The sequence below is a fragment of the Lepidochelys kempii genome, chromosome 3, assembly GCF_965140265.1.
Source record: "Lepidochelys kempii isolate rLepKem1 chromosome 3, rLepKem1.hap2, whole genome shotgun sequence".
NCBI classification, from domain to species: Eukaryota; Metazoa; Chordata; order Testudines; family Cheloniidae; genus Lepidochelys; species Lepidochelys kempii.
The window spans coordinates 107,241,712-107,262,494 of record NC_133258.1 but is presented as its reverse complement, the minus strand read 5'-3'; the positions used below and the strand labels follow the sequence as shown (position 1 = coordinate 107,262,494).

Here is a 20,783-nt window from a genome sequence, read left to right as displayed (position 1 = left end):
AAGCAGACTTCGACTCCCTCAGGGAACGGATGGCCAGGATCCCCTGGGGGACTAACTTGAAGGGGAAAGGAGTCCAGGAGAGCTGGCTGTATTTCAAGGAATCCCTGTTGAGGTTACAGGGACAAACCATCCCGATGAGTCGAAAGAATAGTAAATATGGCAGGCGACCAGCTTGGCTTAATGGTGAAATCCTAGCAGATCTTAAACATAAAGAAGCTTACAAGAAGTGGAAGGTTGGACATATGACCAGGGAAGAGTATAAAAATATTGCTCGGGCATGTAGGAATGATATCAGGAGGGCCAAATCGCACCTGGAGCTGCAGCTAGCCAGAGATGTCAAGAGTAACAAGAAGGGTTTCTTCAGGTATGTTGGCAACAAGAAGAAAGCCAAGGAATGTGTGAGCCCCTTACTGAATGAGGGAGGCAACCTAGTGACAGAGGATGTGGAAAAATCTAATGTACTCAATGCTTTTTTTGCCTCTGTTTTCACTAACAAGGTCAGCTCCCAGACTGCTGCGCTGGGCATCACAAAATGGGGAAGAGATGGCCAGCCCTCTGTGGAGATAGAGGTGGTTAGGGACTATTTAGAAAAGCTGGACATGCACAAGTCCATGGGGCCGGACGAGTTGCATCCGAGAGTGCTGAAGGAATTGGCGGCTGTGATTGCAGAGCCATTGGCCATTATCTTTGAAAACTCGTGGCGAACCGGGGAAGTCCCGGATGACTGGAAAAAGGCTAATGTAGTGCCAATCTTTAAAAAAGGGAAGAAGGAGGATCCTGGGAACTACAGGCCAGTCAGCCTCACCTCAGTCCCTGGAAAAATCATGGAGCAGGTCCTCAAAGAATCAATCCTGAAGCACATGCATGAGAGGAAAGTGATCAGGAATAGCCAGCATGGATTCACCAAGGGAAGGTCATGCCTGACTAATCTAATCGCCTTTTATGATGAGATTACTGGTTCTGTGGATGAAGGGAAAGCAGTGGATGTATTGTTTCTTGACTTTAGCAAAGCTTTTGACACGGTCTCCCACAGAATTCTTGTCAGCAAGTTAAGGAAGTATGGGCTGGATGAATGCACTACAAGGTGGGTAGAAAGCTGGCTAGATTGTCGGGCTCAACGGGTAGTGATCAATGGCTCCATGTCTAGTTGGCAGCCGGTATCAAGTGGAGTGCCCCAAGGGTCGGTCCTGGGACCGGTTTTGTTCAATATCTTCATAAATGATCTGGAGGATGGTGTGGATTGCACACTCAGCAAATTTGCGGATGATACTAAACTGGGAGGAGTGGTAGGTACGCTGGAGAGGAGGGATAGGATACAGAAGGACCTAGACAAATTGGAGGATTGGGCCAAAAGAAATCTGATGAGGTTCAATAAGGATAAGTGCAGGGTCCTGCACTTAGGACAGAAGAACCCAATGCACAGCTACAGACTAGGGACCGAATGGCTAGGCAGCAGTTCTGCGGAAAAGGACCTAGGGGTGACAGTGGACGAGAAGCTGGATATGAGTCAGCAGTGTGCCCTTGTTGCCAAGAAGGCCAATGGCATTTTGGGATGTATAAGTAGGGGCATAGCGAGCAGATCGAGGGACGTGATCGTTCCCCTCTATTCGACATTGGTGAGGCCTCATCTGGAGTACTGTGTCCAGTTTTGGGCCCCACACTTCAAGAAGGATGTGGATAAATTGGAGAGAGTCCAGCGAAGGGCAACAAAAATGATTAGGGGACTGGAACACATGAGTTATGAGGAGAGGCTGAGGGAGCTGGGATTGCTTAGCCTGCAGAAGAGAAGAATGAGGGGGGATTTGATAGCTGCTTTCAACTACCTGAAAGGGGGTTCCAAAGAGGATGGCTCTAGACTGTTCTCAATGGTAGCAGATGACAGAACGAGGAGTAATGGTCTCAAGATGCAGTGGGGGAGGTTTAGATTGGATATTAGGAAAAACTTTTTCACTAAGAGGGTGGTGAAACACTGGAATGCGTTACCTAGGGTGGTGGTAGAATCTCCTTCCTTAGAGGTTTTTAAGGTCAGGCTTGACAAAGCCCTGGCTGGGATGATTTAACTGGGAATTGGTCCTGCTTCGAGCAGGAGGTTGGACTAGATGACCTTCTGGGGTTCCTTCCAACCCTGATATTCTATGATTTGCTCCAACCCCTCAGACAGAGACAAACACCTACAAGATCTCTGTCAAGCTTTCTTACAACTACAATACCCACCTGCAGAAGTAAAGAAACAGATTGATAGAGCCAGAAGAGTTCCCAGAAGTTACCTACTACAGGACAGGCCTAACAAAGAAAATAACAGAACGCCACTAGGCGTCACCTTCAGCCCCCAACTAAAACCCCTCCAACACATTATTAAGGATCTACAACCTATCCTAAAGGATGACCCAACACTCTCTCAAATCTTGGGAGACAGGCCAGTCCTTGCCTACAGACAGCCCCGCAACCTGAAGCAAATACTCACCAACAACCACATATCACACAACAGAACCACTAACCCAGGAACTTATCCTTGCAACAAAGCCCGTTGCCAATTGTGCCCACATATCTATTCAGGGGACACCATCACAGGGCCTAATAACATCAGCCACACTATCAGAGGCTCGTTCACCTGCACATCCACCAATGTGATATATGCCATCATGTGCCAGCAATGCCCCTCTGCCATGTACATTGGTCAAACTGGACAGTCTCTACGTAAAAGAATAAATGGACACAAATCAGATGTGAAGAATTATAACATTCATAAACCAGTCGGAGAACACTTCAATCTCTCTGGTCACGCAATCACAGACATGAAGGTCGCTATCTTAAAACAAAAAAACTTCAAATCCAGACTCCAGCGAGAAACTGCTGAATTGGAATTCATTTGTAAATTGGATACTATTAATTTAGGCTTAAATAGAGACTGGGAGTGGCTAAGTCATTATGCAAGGTAGCCTATTTCCTCTTGTATTTTCCTACCCCCCCCCCAAGATGTTCTGGTTTAACTTGGATTTAAACTTGGAGAGTGGTCAGTTTGGATGAGCTATTACCAGCAGGAGAGTGAGTTTGTGTGTGTATGGGGGTGGGGGGGATGTGAGAACCTGGATTTGTGCAGGAAATGGCCCAACTTGATTATCATGCACATTGTGTAAAGAGTTGTCCCTTTGGATGGGCTATCACCAGCAGGAGAGTGAATTTTGTGTGGGGGGGTGGAGGGTGAGAGAACCTGGATTTGTGCTGGAAATGGCCCAACCTGATGATCATTTATATAACTATTACCAGCAGGACAGTGGGGTGGGAGGAAGTATTGTTTCATATTCTCTGTGTGTATATATAAAGTCTGCTGCAGTTTCCACAGTATGCATCCGATGAAGTGAGCTGTAGCTCACGAAAGCTCATGCTCAAATAAATTGATTAGTCTCTAAGGTGCCACAAGTACTCCTTTTCTTTTTGCCTATAGTTAGAGCATCTAAATCCCTATTTAGGAGCCTAAATAAGTGTCTTGGTTTTCACAAATGCTGAGTAGCACCCTTTGAAGTCAGTGAGAGCTAGTGAGTGCTTCAGCAAAAAAGGTGAGTTTATCCATTTTTGTTAAACTGACTTTTCAACATATTCACTGAAATTTCAAAATTTTTCGGTTGCCTCTTTCGTTCAGCAATTTTAATTTATTGGACCTATTTGTATTACTAGTAGTGCCTAACTTTAAACACTGAAAAACGCCTTGGTTATTTTAGACATATACAAATGAATGAAATGGATAATTATTAATAGTACACTTTACAAAGGAAATGTATAATTAAGGAGGAAAGTTGAATGAATTGTATTGTCTTAAGAATTGGTGACACACTGCATTGTAGGGCCTCATAATTAGAAGTTGCTGTGGCATAATGTTTTTGTTCTTTTCAAAATTTGACGGGAAATAAGAAAAGGAAAAATATAATAATAAAAACACAAATAATAAAGATATTGCTTTCTTGTCAAATCATTGCATTTTCACTCAAACTAAAATTTGACATCTTTAAATACTGCCCTTTACATGTCTGTTTCATAAAATCAGAGGGAGAAGAGAGAAAAGTATAATTTTAACACTTTAATAACTCTTCAAAACTTCCTAAGACTGAATTTATTTTAAATGTTATGTAGTCAAGAACACAATTTATGCTTAGTCAAATAATGCAAACAAGCATTTAAGCTAAAAATACAAGTCTGGGACAGACTTGCTGCATATATTCAGAAAAGCAGTCTGTTGGGGGGATATCTATAACTAATTGAAATCTTAGAACAGAGGTGGGATGCAGATTCCTTGTATTTTTCTGGAAAGTCAGCTCCTAGGTTGCCAGAATCCTAGACTTGGCTACAAGCCACTAGGCTGGCCCTAGACTGAAGTGGAAGGAGGAGGCACCTAGAAGGATGATCCTGTGGCTCTGATGCAGAAATATAAGCAGTTTCTATTGCATGAATAGTTCCACAAAAACTAACTCCAGAACATTTAACTTGGAGGAAAGCTTTAGAAGCAGATTCCAAATTTGCAAGTGCCTATAAGTGCTGATGCAACTGATGGCATTTAGACACCTCTATATTTGATTGTACTCTTAGCTTGAGACCTTGCTTTATTCCTTGGCTTTGCTGACTATTTCCTGTGGGGTCTTGGGCAAGTCACATATGGCCACATGCTGCTCTTCCCTGAGACTTGAGGGGTGAGGGGAATAGGGTGAGCATGCCACAGGACTGGCTCACCATCTCTTTCTCTCATCTCACCCAGTCCTTGGCTGTGCCATAGGATCAGGTTCAGTGGATGGTGAATGAAAGCTGCTTTCCATGACCTCATCCTTCCCTGAAGGGATTTCTAGGCTAACTTAATGCAGTTTGGTCGTTTGTGGTACTTGATAGGAGTATGGCTCATTCAGGAGTTGGCGCTAGATGGCTGTATAGTGGCACAATGTCCTGATCTACATAGATCTTAGGAGAGCTATGGTTTCAGGGGTTAGATTTGCTGTCACTTCCACAAGGAGGCAAAAGCTGAATGCATCCCCACCAACAGAAATTCTGCCAGACAGCCCTTATGGACTTTTCAGTCCCTTATCTGGGAAAAATAAATAAAGAGGTGGTAAATTGGCCCCAGAAACTTTCTGTCCCTCAGTTTGCCCATCTGTAAAATAGGCATAGCACTTATCTATGGTACCTCACAGGAGTGTTGTGAGGCTAAGCTGGAAGTTTTTAAAAGCACATTGAAATCCTTGGATGGAAGATGCTATACAAAGGATTGATCAAATGCTCACTGAAACCAACATGTATCTTTCCCTTGACTTCAATGGATGTTGGACAGGCCTTACGTACAAAGAATTGTTGCACATTTTTGCATTTCAGTTACTTGTGTGTTTACTACTTTTCACAGAAGATTCTCCATTAAGCAAGAGAATATGGCAATACAGAAGAAGGCAAAATATATGAGCAGTGCTAGCATCTGTATGAGAAATGGATATTTTAATTATTCACTGTGTTAAATAACATCCCTTTAATGTCTAACATTTATTTTGAATGGTTGAATCTACTTACTGTATAACAAAAGAGCCTAGCAATGCTATATCTTGCAGCACAGGGGATTTATTAAGATAGTTTCCATCCATTATCAGTACATTTCCAATTTGTTTTGTATGAAAGTATAATTAGGGAGAAATATAGCAGAATTGAAAACAGCTTCATTTTGTCAGAACTGTGTACAAACACTGTATGATACAGAGAGGACAATGCAGGCAAGGTATCAGAAAAAGAGGTAAAGCATTTAGCCAACCAAATAACCTGATTTACAAGAGAATTCAATTGAAAAAGGAGAGAGATGATTGAGTAACTTGGTTATATATGACCCTGTTAAAGATGATCATAGTGAACCCCTGAAATAAATGTCAGTATGATCCAAAATACTCCCAAGAGATATCAGAGCTAAGACAAGTGACAATCTAGTATATGTCTTTGTCTGACAGAACTGATGTTTCTCTAGCAATAGCTAGAGATAATATCACCCAGACACAGAAGACATTTTCAGAGAATCCTGTAAAAGTGCATTTAGATAGACAGGCTAGTATAATCACTACTTTTTAAAGCTTTAAAATGGAAAAAAATAAGACAAAGCTATTCTCTACTTATAAGAAAGAGAGAAGGGCAAACTGATAAAGAAGATTATGAGAGATAGTGACTACAGAAGATTATACGCTACTCTGTAACAAACTGTAGTAAGAAGACGAGCTGCATACAGCACAGATCCAAGTATAGAGAAACCTCGATAAATGAAATAAAATCATAACTCTTATAGTCATAGTTTTGGTCAAAACACTTAGATTCATAGATACTAAGGTCAGAAGGGACCATTATGATCATCTAGTCCGACCTCCTGTACAACACAGGCCACAGAATTTCACCCAGCCACTCCTGCGAAAAACCTCTCACCTATGTCTGAGCTATTGAAGTCCTCAAATCGTGGTTTAAAGACTTCAAGGAGCAGAGAATCCTCCAGCAAGTGACCCGTGCCCCATACTACAGAGGAAGGCGAAAAACCTCCAGGGCCTCTTCCAATCTGCCCTGAAGGAAAATTCCTTACCGACCCCAAATATGGCGATCAGCTAAACCCTGAGCATATGGGCAAGATTCAACAGCGAGATACTACAGAAAATTCTTTCCTGGGTAACTCAGACCCCACCCCATCTAATATCCCATCACAGTCCATTGGGCCTATTTACCATGAATATTTACCATGAATATTCAAAACCATGTTATCCCATCACACCATCTCCTCCATAAACTTATCGAGTTTAATCTTAAAGCCAGATAAATCTTTTGCCCCCACTGCTTCCCTTGGAAAGCTATTCCAAAACTTCACTCCTCTGATGGTTAGAAATCTTCGTCTAATTTCAAGTCTAAACTTCCTGGTGGCCAGTTTATATCCATTTGTTCTTGTGTCCACATTGGTACTGAGCTTAAATAATTCCTCTCTCTCTCCGGTATTTATCCCTCTGATATATTTATAGAGAGCAATCATATCTCCCCTCAACCTTCTTTTAGTTAGGCTAAACAAGCCAAGCTCCTTGAGTCTCTTGTCATAAGACAGGTTTTCCATTCCTCGGATCATCCTAGTAGCCCTTCTCTATACCTGTTCCAGTTTGAATTCATCCTTCTTAAACATGGGAGACCAGAACTGCACACAGTATTCCAGATGAAGTCTCACCAGTGCCTTGTATAACGGTACTAAAACCTCCTTATCCCTACTGGAAATACCTCTCCTGATGCATCCCAAGACTGTGTTAGCTTTTTTCACAGCCATATCACATTGGCAGCTTATAGTCCTCCTATGATCAACCAATACACCAAGGTCCTCCTCCTCCTCTGTTACTTCTAATTGATGCAGGACTTAGCTGCTTACCACTGGGTCCTAAATTACAACTTGGTGGAGAGGGTGGACTGGGATTCCTCTACCAATCCCTTGTGGGTACCTAAAGTCTCCCCCTGGTGTGGGGAATCCAGTTGAGGAGTCCCTGAAGTCAGAAGGGTCTGGACTATGAAACCCTGATCCAAGGGGAAGCCCAGAGCCCCTTGCTTAAGAGGGCTACTCTCTGGACTCTTTATATACCCCTAAATGGACAGACACAAATGAACAGCCTAGCTGGAGGGCTGAGTTGTGGAAGGAGCAGGCCACTGCAGGGTTGGAGTGGCTGTCAGCAATGGTTGTCCAGAAAGGAGATGCCCCGGCTTGACTACTAGGTGGCTCCAGCAGTGAGTGTCTCAAGTTGGTCACCCAGAAATCAGTATGGTCTTCATTGCTGTGTATATAAGTGCAATGTGTAATTTTATAGTTCATAAGACTATCTTAAAACAAGATACTTTTAAGATTATTATTCAGTTAACTGAAATAAATTGTTCTTGATGCCATCCAAGTAAATTCAGCTGGATGGAACCTAGAGAATATCTATCATTGATGATCATAGAATGAGATGATCCATATACCCTTGTATGAGTGATTGAGCTTTTGCTCAGACAATTCCTCTGCTGATGTTTTCTGGTATCAGTAAAAAGAACAGGAGTACTTGTGGCACCTTAGAGACTAACAAATTTATTTGAGCATAAGCTTTCGTGAGCTACAGCTCACTTCATCGGATGTAGCTCATGAAAGCTTATGTTCAAATAAATTTGTTAGTCTCTAAGGTGCCACAAGTACTCCTTTTATTTTTGCGAATACAGACTAACACGGCTGCTACTCTGATATCTGGTATCAGTGTAGTTAAAAGCAAACTACAGTACTTAATGTCCAGCCAAGAATGGTTCTCCCTTGTGCTAGGCACCCTACACCACCTGATATGGAAGTTTCTCCTATTTTAAATGTTATGCCAATATTTAGATTTAAGGGTGGATGTGAGGAAAATACTTCAGCATCTTTAAGTTAAAGGGTTTTGGGTTTAAGATGGAACATTGTGTTAAAAATGCTCTAATGGATCATGGCTAAATGGCAACAATATATTGCTACTGTGCTAGCAAAACAGATGTATTATACATCAGAAGGCTCCCAAAACTTCACCCATCCTTTGAGCTAAATTACATCTAAATTTTTAGTGAGGTTTGAGAGTTTGACTAACTAACCCCATATGAATGATTCTTCCACATTTTCTTTTCTTAGCTTTAATAGTTACCCTTAAGTAACTTAATGAGTAATAATACTTGAGGGTGCTTTTCAGCTGTCATCTGTGTATTTAAGTATGCTATCTCTGTGAAGTGTTGTCTGTACTAACCTGGTTCATATGGAAACTCAGCAGGCCACAGAAATGATATAACTGTCCCTGACACTGCACTGATTTTTGGAAAACACTACCTGCTGATGAGTTTCAGTTCTGCCACTTAACCTTAGTTTATCTTGATCTAGGCTAATCCCTCTCACTAAATAAAGAGCCATTAGACACTATTGTAATAACTAAACATAAATTCTCAAAATATAAATCCAAATCTCTTCTCTGTCTGACTTCAGTACCTGGCTCTCCTGTTTCATCTCCTCTAAAATATTCATTTTCATCCTGGGGGACTACAACATCCTTTTTGGGGATTTAGAATTAAGATTGCTATATGTTCATGATCTTACAAGAACTATTTTAAAGTTTTGTATACTACTTACTAATATTTAGATAATCTACTGTCTTGATACTGGCAGACTATTGCTAGATACCTTTTTCCAATGCTCAACTTAAGTATTCACTGAATGAAGTATGGCTCTATTGACCCCTACAATATTCAGTGCAAGCTTCATAAAGTGTGCATTCCACCCTCTACGCTTTGGACAGTGAACTCTGATATCTTTGGCCCAATGCATGTTTACAAGAGATGTATGAAAAATAAGGCAATGCTTGTGCAGCCCCCTGCACATGTGCAGACTGATTTTTTTTTTGAAGGCTCACAACTCAGCCAAGTGAAAAAGCAGTATTCATGGGAATGCTCAATAGCAATTCACCTCATAAGGCCTTCCCCCTATCTTTCCTTGCAATGTTTCAGCTTTTAGTCAGCCATTTTAAGAGCTAGCACTATTTTAAAAGATAAGTCATAAGAATATTCTTAATTAAGAACATGTATTTCTTACACTTGAAACTCAGAACTGTTTTCCCCTCAAACTTTCCAAAACAATTTACCTGTTGACACAGATGAGGCCTAGATATTTTAGTCCAGTGAGGGGGAAGCTTTAGTCTCTGAGAAACTTAGAATGGAAATGATTGGGCAATTTTAATAGCCACTGCTTTGGGAAGTGAAGATAATATCTGTGTAAAGCCAGCAGAATCTGTAATTCACTTTGGAGCACACACTGCTATTGGTGATTTGCCACAGGTGCTACGTAATAGAATGTAGAGATATTAAATAGTTTAGCAAAGAGTGGGTATCTCTGAAATAGCAGATTCACATTGCTTCATAAAGGCTCAGTTTATCTCCAGATGTCTTAAAGAAAAAATGCCTTAAATGCAATATGATTGAAGTAACTGAACTTTTAGCATCACAGCAAGGGCATGTTAGACTGGGAAACTGAGTTTCCCGAAACCCATGCATACCAAAAGGCTTTAGAAAGAGTTTGTTTTCTTTTGCACAGATCAAAATTTGCCAGTCAACAGAATTTTAAACATCTATTTCAAGGGTAAAGATTTCTTGAATACTTGGTATTGCCTACATTGCAATGGGTAGAAGTAAGATGTTCTGAGTCTAGAAAAATCACTATAGTTCAGCTTCCTGAAGTCAGGATGACACAGAATGTTGAGAACTTTATTTGATTCAATAAGTAGTTACCCTAAGGGAATCTACTGCTGAAAAGAGGGAATCTCAGACTGGGAGACAGTGCTAATCTTAATCTTTCTTTAGCTAAAAGGAGAATACTATATTCTACTTAAACCTGTGGGGGAAATAGCTAGTAAAGTCACATCGTAGAAAGGTTAGAAGCAGATGCAAGAGCTTGCTCAGAAAATTGTGCAAGAAAATCCTAATTGTTGATTTAAAAAACGAAAGTGTGCAGATGACGACTCAGGGATTTTTGTAAAATGTAAGACCGTTCTCGGGCAGAAGACTGTCCCTAACAACAAAGATGTTTTCATTTTGAAAATGACAAACTGGGTTGTCAACTCATGACTTATTGCTAGCCTGACGATATTTGGTATTTTTTCTTAAAGCCTCAGATTCCATGAGAATCTCAGTTTTCGTTTTTAAAAAAATGCACTTCTAACTCATGGGTGCATGGTTGGATAAAAGCTTGAAGACATGAAGAGTGCACCCTAAAGGCCCAGAAGACAAAGCAAAACCAGATTTTTTTTAAACAAATATGATTTTAGGGTTCCTGACTTGTGATTTTTTTTTTTCAGTGCTTGGAGTTGGCTGTACTATGAATTTCTATCTGGGATAAACTCATTTGCTCAGAGGAGAAAATTATTTTCCCTTTGAAATAGTGATTTGCTACAGGAGATGGTGTAATTTCACCCTGGATCAGAACTTCCCATGAGGGGAGCTGATACATCACTCTCACCATGTATCCCCAGATGCAGTATATGGCTCCAGTGGCCCATTGACCACTAATTCCCAAACAATGAGAGGTGCAGAGAGAGAGATCTGCCATTGAGGTCAATGACAAAACTCTGAAGTGACTTCAGTAGTGCCAGGATCTCACTCACAGTCAACACAAGTCAAGTACACCTTGAGACCCAGAAGAAGGAAATATCTTTAGAACATTTTGAGGTGGAGGTGGGAACAGCAATTACGGACTCCAGACTGTCCTTTGTTAGTGTCTTAGCTTAATCACAATCAGGTTTCAGATCAGGAAACCGCACAGAAATAACCTCAGTGGCACTAATGGACAAGCGGCTTTTGGCTTTGGAAAACAAACAAACCTGCCTGTTGATACTCGGACCTTTCTGCAGCCTTTGACATGGCTAATTGTCCAGTGCTGATATGCTGGTAATACTCAACTGTACACTTCCACCAATACATCCTTTGTCATCACTTAGACGTCCCAACTCCTAGAAGGAATCACCATCTGTAAAAAGAGCCACTGGCTCAATTCCAGTGTAGCAAAGACTTAAGTGATCCTTGTCGGAAAATGAAAATACTTTGAGGAACTTGGCAATATGCTCTCAACATGGATCAAGGGCATCAAACCTCAGGTTGTTGTGAAGCGCTGGTGTTTTGCTAGATGCCTCACTACTCAAGGCCATAAAGAAACAGCTTTGTAACCTTATAGCTCTAACTTAACTTAAATAAAATCAGACTTTTATTAGTCATTTGAATCCTTGTACAACAGGTTTTCTACATAATGTTTAACTGGTACACAGTCTAATAAATGCTGAGTAAACAATCATGAGCACCAAACGTATTTGCTCTGTTTTTTGTTCTATAGCATAAGCTGCAATCCTATTGTCGTTATTTATTCTGATCTGCCTGTCTTTCACAGAGTGCTTTTAAGGGAAATGTTATAGTAGTATTCAGTTGTTTCAAAGATCAGAGAAGCTAGAATCAAATACCTGTGATCGTTCAACAAAAAAAGCTTCTGATGTTGACTCTAACAATGTGAGACAGTTTAAGTGGTTGAATACTTAGAAATGAGTCTTCCTATTAGTATGAAAATCATTAAAGAAATCTCTCATCACCTTCCTCTAACTAATAAATGAAGTGAGGTTTTGCTCACATAATTTTCTCATTAATTCAAATTAAGGCCATTTAACAACTTCAAGCTTGATTGGGTTTTAATCTTAACAGGTGGGATTTTCAGTCAGTCATTGTCCCATAAGAAACTTCATTTAGGTGAATCCCCTGTTCATCCAGCCCCTCAAACTAGTCTAAGAAAATGGGTGGGGGAAATACAGGAAGAAACAGCATATTTTATGCAGGGGGTGTGTGTGTGTCAGAATGCACAGGGGACTGTTTTAGAGTGTACCAGCGTGGCGCATGGGAGGCAAGAGGAAAAAGGTACTTTCTCCTTAGACAAATAATCCCTTCCCTGCTATCCTCTGAGTCTGACTCTATATGTGGGTTATGGCTGGTGCAAAGGAGAGGGAGTTATCACTAGATGGTCTAGGGAAGGAAGGTATCAACAGGTGATTGCTAAAGTGAGGTCCTTGAGATACAAATATACTCAGCCAGCCTTCTGTCAGTTTCACTTGCTCAGTTGGCTGGAAGCTCTTTCAAGTGGCCAGTCTTCAGCAAGTTTCAAAAAGTGGGCCAAGATACTGTGTGATTATAAAATTGACAGGGACACCACTATGTGGCAGAGCAAGGAATTAAACCTGGGTCTCCCCTATTCCAGGCTAGCACCGCAGCCATTATTTATACCATCTTTCCTCTGTAGGATGATCTTTAAAATCCTGAATGCCATGGAATATAGTTAGATGAGAAATCCCAACCACTCTTCTTTGCTCTGAGCACATCTATGCAGGGCATAGCACAGGTGCAGGGAGTACCAGCATTTGTGGGTGGCTTATTTAATGGATCTGGCTCTAAATTTTTCTATATTTAAGGCATCTACCTGCAAAGGCAGAAGGTGTTATACAAGTCAATAAGTTGTTCCTTGTTCCATTAGTATATAGATAAAAAGTGGGACTTTGGCCTCACTTTGTCTTACATTTGGTCAAATTATTTCCTGGGGTGCACCCATGAGCTATGTGCTGATTGCAATTTAAAATCCATTGAGAAGGGTTTGTCCCTGGGGTGCCACCTGGAACCGGAGTATCACTGAGCCCTCTGACACACCAACCTGGGCTCCCTCTCACTCTGTGCTGCTGTGACAAGTTGCAAAGCTCTCAAAGCTTGCACTTTCCCCAGCATTCACGCAGGTAGGGACACACCCAGCTGCAGTCACATGCAGGCTCTCTAACCACCAGCCTCCTAGCCTAAGACCCCAGAGCAATACTGTTCTGCCCTGGTCAAATCTGGCCAGTGTATGGGTCTGCCTCTCCCTCAATGTGAAAAGGACCATGCACACTTGGGGTAACCAAGCTGAGATTTCCCCCAGACACCTTAGTCAAACTCGCACTGGTTTGGATTGAAACACAAAATAAGTGTATTAACTACAAAAGGAGAGATTTTAAGTGATAGCAAACAGATCAAAGTAGATTACCTTGTAAATAAACAAAACCACAAACTGAGCTTAACATACTAGATAGGTAAGACATGAATTAACAAATTCTTACCCTGAGTGATAAATAGGCTGGCAGATTCTTAAGCCTCAAGCTGCCTTGGCTTCCATCTTGGGTTTCCCAGGATTTCGTACACAGGTTAGAAATCCCTTTTAGCCTGGGACCATCACTTCCCTCCTGTTCAGTCTTTATTCCTCAGGTGTTTCCAGGTGCATTGTTGTAGGGAGAATGAGGTACCCCCATGATGTCATTTTCCCTCTTTTATATCTTCTTCCCACTTGCTGTGACCTGGGTCAAACAGTTCCTATTATGTAGTGCTATCTCTGAGAGGCTTCTATTGTACACAGTTCCTGGGGTAATCCTTGTGGTTGTGTGTGTTTTCTCAGTGAGACATTAACATTGTTTGGCCTTTCTACTGTTGTACCTGAAAGGCTGCTTGTGGGTGTTTTCAACCTCACAGCATGTTTCAGTAACACATGCATAGCCAAACTTCATAACTTCACATACAATGATAGCATGTACAATCAAATGAGCTATTAATGTCCAGCACATCAAGACTTTTTGAATGATTCCTCACAAAGCATACTTTGTACAAAACATATCCTAATTACATGACAGTAGCAAATATTGGGGTGCCAGGGTGTCACACTCATAAGTAATACAACTTACAATATCTGAATGTATTGTATTTATACTTACAGTATATTTAAACACAAAGTTAATATAGAAGTGTGTTTTTGGATATTAACATAAGTAGGGCATTGACAGGAGGAGCTAACTGGTAGTACGGCCTAGTGGTTAGGTACCTGGCTCACAACTCTCCCCAGTGTCTAGCTCTATCAAAAAGAACAGGCGTACTTGTGGCACCTTAGAGACTAACAAATTTATTAGAGCATAAGCTTTCATGGGCTACAGCCCACTTCATTGGATGCATAGAATGGAATATATAGTAAGAAGATATATACATACATACAGAGAAGGTGGAAGTTGCCATACAAACTGTAAGAGGCTAATTAATTAAGATGAGCTATTATCAGCAGGAGAAAAAAACTTTTAGTGATAATCAAGATGGCCCATTTAGACAGTTGACAAGGTGTGAGGATACTTAACATGGGGAAATAGATTCAATATGTGTAATGACCCAGCTACTCCCAGTCTCTATTCAAACCCAAGTTAACGGTATCTAGTTTGTGTATTAATTCAAGCTCAGCAGTTTCTCGTTGGACTCTGTTTCTGAAGCTTTTCTGTTGCAAAATTGGCACCCTTAAGTCTTTGACTGAGTGGCCAAAGAGGTTGAAGTGTTCTCCTACCTGTTTTTGAATGTTATGATTCCTGATGTCAGATTTGTGTCCATTTATTCTTTTGCGTAGAGACTGTCTGGTTTGGCCAATGTACATGGCAGAGTGGCATTGCTGGCACATGATAGCGAATATCACACTGGTAGATGTGCAGGTGAACGAGCCCCTGATAGCGTGGCTAAAGTGATTAGGTCCTATGATGGTGTCACTTGAATAAATATGTGGACAGAGTTGGCATCGGGCTTTGTTGCAAGGATAGGTTCCTGGGTTAGTGTTTTTGTTGTGTGGTGTGTGGTTGCTGGAGAGTATTTGCTTCAGGTTCGGGGCTGTCTGTAAGCGAGGACTGGCCTGTCTCCCAAGATCTGTGTGAGTGATGGATCATTTTTCAGGACAGGTTGTAGATCTTTGATGATGCGCTGGAGAGGTTTTAGCTGGGGGCTGAAGGTGAAAGCTAGTGGTGGTCTGTTGTTTTCTTTGTTGGGCCTGTCCTGTAGTAGGTGACTTCTGGGTACTCTTCTTGCGGATGATACTAAACTGGGAGGAGTGGTAGATACGCTGGAGGGGAGGGATAGGATACAGAAGGACCTAGACCAATTGGAAGATTGGGCCAAAAGGAATCTGATGAGGTTCAATAAGGATAAGTGCAGGGTCCTGCACTTAGGACGGAAGAACCCAATGCACAGCTACAGACTAGGGACCGAATGGCTAGGCAGCAGTTCTGCAGAAAAGGACCTAGGGGTGACAGTGGACGAGAAGCTGGATATGAGTCAGCAGTGTGCCCTTGTTGCCAAGAAGGCCAATGGCATTTTGGGATGTATAAGTAGGGGCATAGCGAGCAGATCGAGGGACGTGATCGTTCCCCTCTATTCGACATTGGTGAGGCCTCATCTGGAGTACTGTGTCCAGTTTTGGGCTCCACACTCCAAGAAGGATGTGGATAAATTGGAGAGAGTCCAGTGAAGGGCAACAAAAATGATTAGGGGACTGGAACACATGAGTTATGAGGAGAGGCTGAGGGAGCTGGGATTGTTTAGCCTGCAGAAGAGAAGAATGAGGGGGGATTTGATAGCTGCTTTCAACTACCTGAAAGGGGGTTCCAAAGAGGATGGCTCTAGACTGTTCTCAATGGTAGCAGATGACAGAACGAGGAGTAATGGTCTCAAGTTGCAGTGGGGGAGGTTTAGATTGGATATTAGGAAAAACTTTTTCACTAAGAGGGTGGTGAAACACTGGAATGCGTTACCTAGGGAGGTGGTAGAATCTCCTTCCTTAGAGGTTTTTAAGGTCAGGCTTGACAAAGCCCTGGCTGGGATGATTTAACTGGGAATTGGTCCTGCTTTGAGCAGGGGGTTGGACTAGATGACCTTCTGGGGTCCCTTCCAACCCTGATATTCTATGATTCTATGATTCTATGATTCTGGCTCTGTCAATCTATTTTTTTCACTTCAGCGGTGGGTATTGTAGTTGTAAAAATGCTTGATAGAGATCTTGTAGGTGTTTGTCTCTGTCTGCGGGATTGGAGCAAATGCAGTTGTATCTTAGAGCTTGGCTGTAGACAATGGATCATGTGGTGTGTCCCAGATGGAAGCTGGAGGCATATAGGAAAGTGTAGTGGTCAGTAGGTTTCTGGTATAGGGTGGTGGTTATGTGACCATTGCTTATTAGCACTGTAGCATCCAGGAAATGGACCACTTGTGTGGATTGATCTAGGCTGAGGTTGATGGTGGGATGGAAATTGTTGAATCATGGTGGAATTCCTCAAGGGCTGCTTTTCCATGGGTCCAGATGATGATGTCATCAATGTGGCGCAAGTACAGTAGGGGCGTTAGGGGATGAGAGCTAAGGAAGCGTTGTTCTAAGTCCGCCATAAAAATGTTAGCATACTGTGGGGCCATGCAGTCATGCCATCTGTGGTCTTCTTTTCTGGTGGAGGGTTGACTCAGCCTTTTGGCCAGGTTACCAATTGAGTCCACCCCCTATTCTGGGGCTGTGGGGAGAGGTGTCTGGGGGTAATGGAGTCCAACAAAATATATACAAGCCTAATGTCCCCCACAAGGGAAAGGGTCTTCAGCCCAGGTCAAAGCCTTTGTGTGCTGTGAGCATTTTCCTCAGGTCTTACAATGTCTCAATCCCCCTTAGCTTCAGTGGTGAAGGTGTTTGTGCCCTCTTTGTGGGAAGGGTGTTGGGAGGGAAGTCCAGGCTCCAGCCCAGAGGCCTACAAGAGGCAGCAATATCAAACACTTAAGTGTGTTTCCTAGCTGCCTCTCTGGGCCACTTTCTAATTCAGCAAAAAGAAAAGGAGTACTTGTGGCACCTTAGAGACTAACCAATTTATTTGAGCATAAGCTTTCGTGAGCTACATCCGATGAAGTGAGCTGTAGCTCACGAAAGCTTATGCTCAAATAAATTGGTTAGTCTCTAAGGTGCCACAAGTACTCCTTTTCTTTTTGTGAATACAGACTAACTAAGGCTGCTACTCTGATTCCTAATTCAGGGCACAGTTAAACAGCATCACAAATGGTCCCCAGACAATGGAGTTCCTCAGAGCTTAGTAAAGTCCTAAGGGACTTTTCTAAGGGAGCTGCTGCTTGCAGACCTCTCCCCTGCAGCTAGGACTCCAGCAGGCCCCTTACTGAGGAGCTCCCAATATAGGTCAGTCCTTTCACCCACTCTGCCCCTTTCTGAGCTGTCTGACTCTCTTTTAAGCTCCTCCAGCTGGAGCAGGCTCTGCAGGTGCAGCAGGGCATCGCCACCTGGGTCCAGAACTGCTCCTTAACCCCTTGTGTCCCAGTGCAGGGTTTATAAATTCCATCACAGGCATACTGATGAAAAAAAGAGTGACCCTCAAGACTATATAAAGAGAATAGGAAGTATGGAGTTAGTGGTGAATGTATATACAGTACTGCTATTAGGATGCTACTCAAAATGTAATCAGCTATTTATTTAACATTTGCGAGAAATTCTTACTCTCTCTGCATAAAGATTTTCGGTATTTTTTTCTTTCTCTCTCTATAGATAGAGACAAAAGAATTGATAGAAATGTGGGGAGGGGAAAAGACACCAAAGCAATATCAGGGAAACCAGTTCTCTCTCCCAGGAACCCAGACAGTCACTGTGGTGCTTCCTGACAGAGTCAAGCAGCAGGAGCCAGCTAATGAGGCAAGTCATCCGTTATCATTGCAGTGCTTAGCCTGATTTAGTTATCTGAATCAAAATGACAGATTCAGGAGAAAGGCTCCTGGGAACTTGACTGAAAATGTTATGTTGATGTAACCATGCATTGATCAGTCTAATGGAGTACCTCTTGGTTTCCATGCCAACAATGAAAAGAAACAAAAAACTGGGGTTAAGGGGCATGCTTTAGGAAAACTGATATTGGGTAAGATATTTTCTTTATAAACAGGTTTAGTTAAACATTGAAACAAGCTTCATGCCCTGAACAACTCAGGGCTCTTCAACATACAGGAGGTTTTATAATGGAATTTCAGCTTGTCAGGAACAATTTTCCTCTTTCCCTTTAGGATTACTTATAACTTTAGCTTCTGCAGCTACAGCCTGTCACTGGTTGCTTATTAACTTTATTCCAATGTGAAAAGGAAGAAACAGTTTAACTGTTTCAGTGCCACTTACCATTTCAAAAAGTCAGGAATAGTTCTGCTTTTACAGTCAATTCAACACATTACACATGATGTTAAAATACTTGATTAAAAAGAAAAATGTACACTAATGGGAAGGAATGCAAGCAACTAACAAGTAGTTTTGTCTGGGAGCTCCATGGTAGGGCTAGGTTGTTTTAGTGTGGGAAAAAAAAAGTGTAAACAAGGTTTTTTTTGCTACGATACTTATACAGTAGATTTTGGTAAGGAAAGCTTAAAAACAAAACAAAACCATACACAGAGAATAAACAATTCACTGTATAAACGTTGTTCATGGTTTGATGTAAGAGCAAGGAAATGGACTATGAATTGATTTTAATATGCATATGAATCTAACATCTACCAGTATTCACTTCAAGTCACAAAGGACAAACACCTCAGTACGGTCAGTGAATATCTATTCAAATATGGCTGATATCCATAATCACTTAGTGTAGGGTACAAGATTGACAAATCTTCCCTCTGAACCACTTTTACTGGTTTGTGGAATTGAAATTTACCAGGTTTCTAGCAAATGCAGTTTAATGCATACATGGTTGTTTTTGCCCTTTCACACAACTTATGCTGTATCTTCACCTTCAAGTGATCAGAACAAGAGCTCTGGGATGAATTGAAAATCTTTACATTCAGTGTGAACTGAGGAAGACGCTTATGCCCATTCTGCATTCTCCTTGAAGCTCTGAGGCTCACCAAAGTTGAGCCCTGTATCTCCATGCTTTTAAAAGGGCCAGTTTTACAAAGCTGAAAACAATTGAGCCAAATCAGCTGTGAACAACTAAATCAGTAAGTGAGAATAATAATTAGAAATTGCTTAACACTTTAGTAGATGCCCCAAAAGCCACAATCAAGGAATTGTTTTGGTTTTAAAAAAAATGAAGGCAGCTATAAAAAATACATTGAAGAGAGATGAATTTGATAGCTTTGATTTGTATTCATTACTAGGAAGTGTAGTGGCAAAGAGTCCTGTGGCACCTTGTAGACTAAAAGACATTTTGGAGCATAAGTTTTCGTGGGTGAATACCCGCTTTGTTGGTTGCATCCGAAGAAGTGGGTATTCACCCACGAAAGCTTATGCTCCAATACGTCTGTTAGTCTATAAGGTGCCACAGAACTCTTTGTCGCTTTTACAGATCCAGACTAACATGGCTACCTCTCTGATAGGAAGTTTAGAAAATTGATAAGGCAACCAAAGGGACACAAGGTGAAATCTATGCCCAGCAGAGTTAAGGACACTAACAAGAATTAAAAAAAACAAAACAAAACAAAAACAAAAAACCCTACACTAGGAACAAAAAGAATTCTGACAATGGTATTGGTCTCTTACTAGATGGAAATGGTAGAATTATCAATAATAATGTAGAAAAGGCAGATGTTCAATAAATATTTTGGTTCTAGATTTGGGAAAAATACATAGTCATATAATGTGGTGATGATGTTCTTTCCATTCCATTAGTATCTCAGGAGGATTTTAAACAGCAGCTACTAAATTGGACATTTTAAAATTAGTAGGTCCAGATAACTTGCCTCCAAGAGTTTTAAAAGAGCTGGCTGATGAGCTTGTTGGACCACTAATATTGTAAGTTTTAGTGCACTGGGGAAATTCCAGAAGTCTGGAAGAAAGCTAATGGGGTGCCAATATTTAAAAAGGGTAAACAGGATGACCTGGGTAACTATAGGCCTGCCAGTTGGACATTGATCCTGGGCAAGATAACGGAGTGGCTGACATGGGATGCAATTAATAAAGAATTAAAGGAGGGTAATAAAATTAATGCCAATCATCATGGATTTATGGAAAATAGATTGTCAATCTAACTTGTAATCTCACCAAAAAAGAGAAATATTTTTTGATAAACATAGTAGTATTGATGGAATATACTTAGACTTCTGTAAGTGTTTGATTTGTTACTGCATGACATTTTGATTAAACATCTAGAATGATATAAAATTAACATGGTACATGTTAAGTGGATTAAAAGATGGCTAACTGATAGGTCTTAAAATGTAACTATAAACAGGGAAACATCATCAAATGGTTGTATTGCTAATAAGGACCTGCAGGGATCAGTTCTTGGCCTTGTGCTATTTAATATTTTATCAATGATCTGGAAGAAAAAATAAAGTTTGCAGATGACATAAAATTGGAGTAGTGAATAATGAAGAGGACAGATCACTGATACAGAGCGATCTGGATCACTTGGAAAGCTGGGCACAAA

General features: G+C 41.3%; 1 long non-coding RNA gene across 2 annotated transcripts in view; it reads left to right on the top strand.

The window, feature by feature from the left end:
- LOC140908266 (uncharacterized) overlaps positions 1–18,067 on the top strand; it is a 53,326-nt gene extending 35,259 nt beyond the window's left edge. For both annotated transcript variants that reach the window (XR_012157817.1, XR_012157818.1), the window contains exon 4: positions 17,930–18,067. This is a non-coding gene — a long non-coding RNA (uncharacterized lncRNA). The remainder of the gene's footprint in view (positions 1–17,929) is intronic.
- Positions 18,068–20,783: the final 2,716 nt, after the last annotated feature.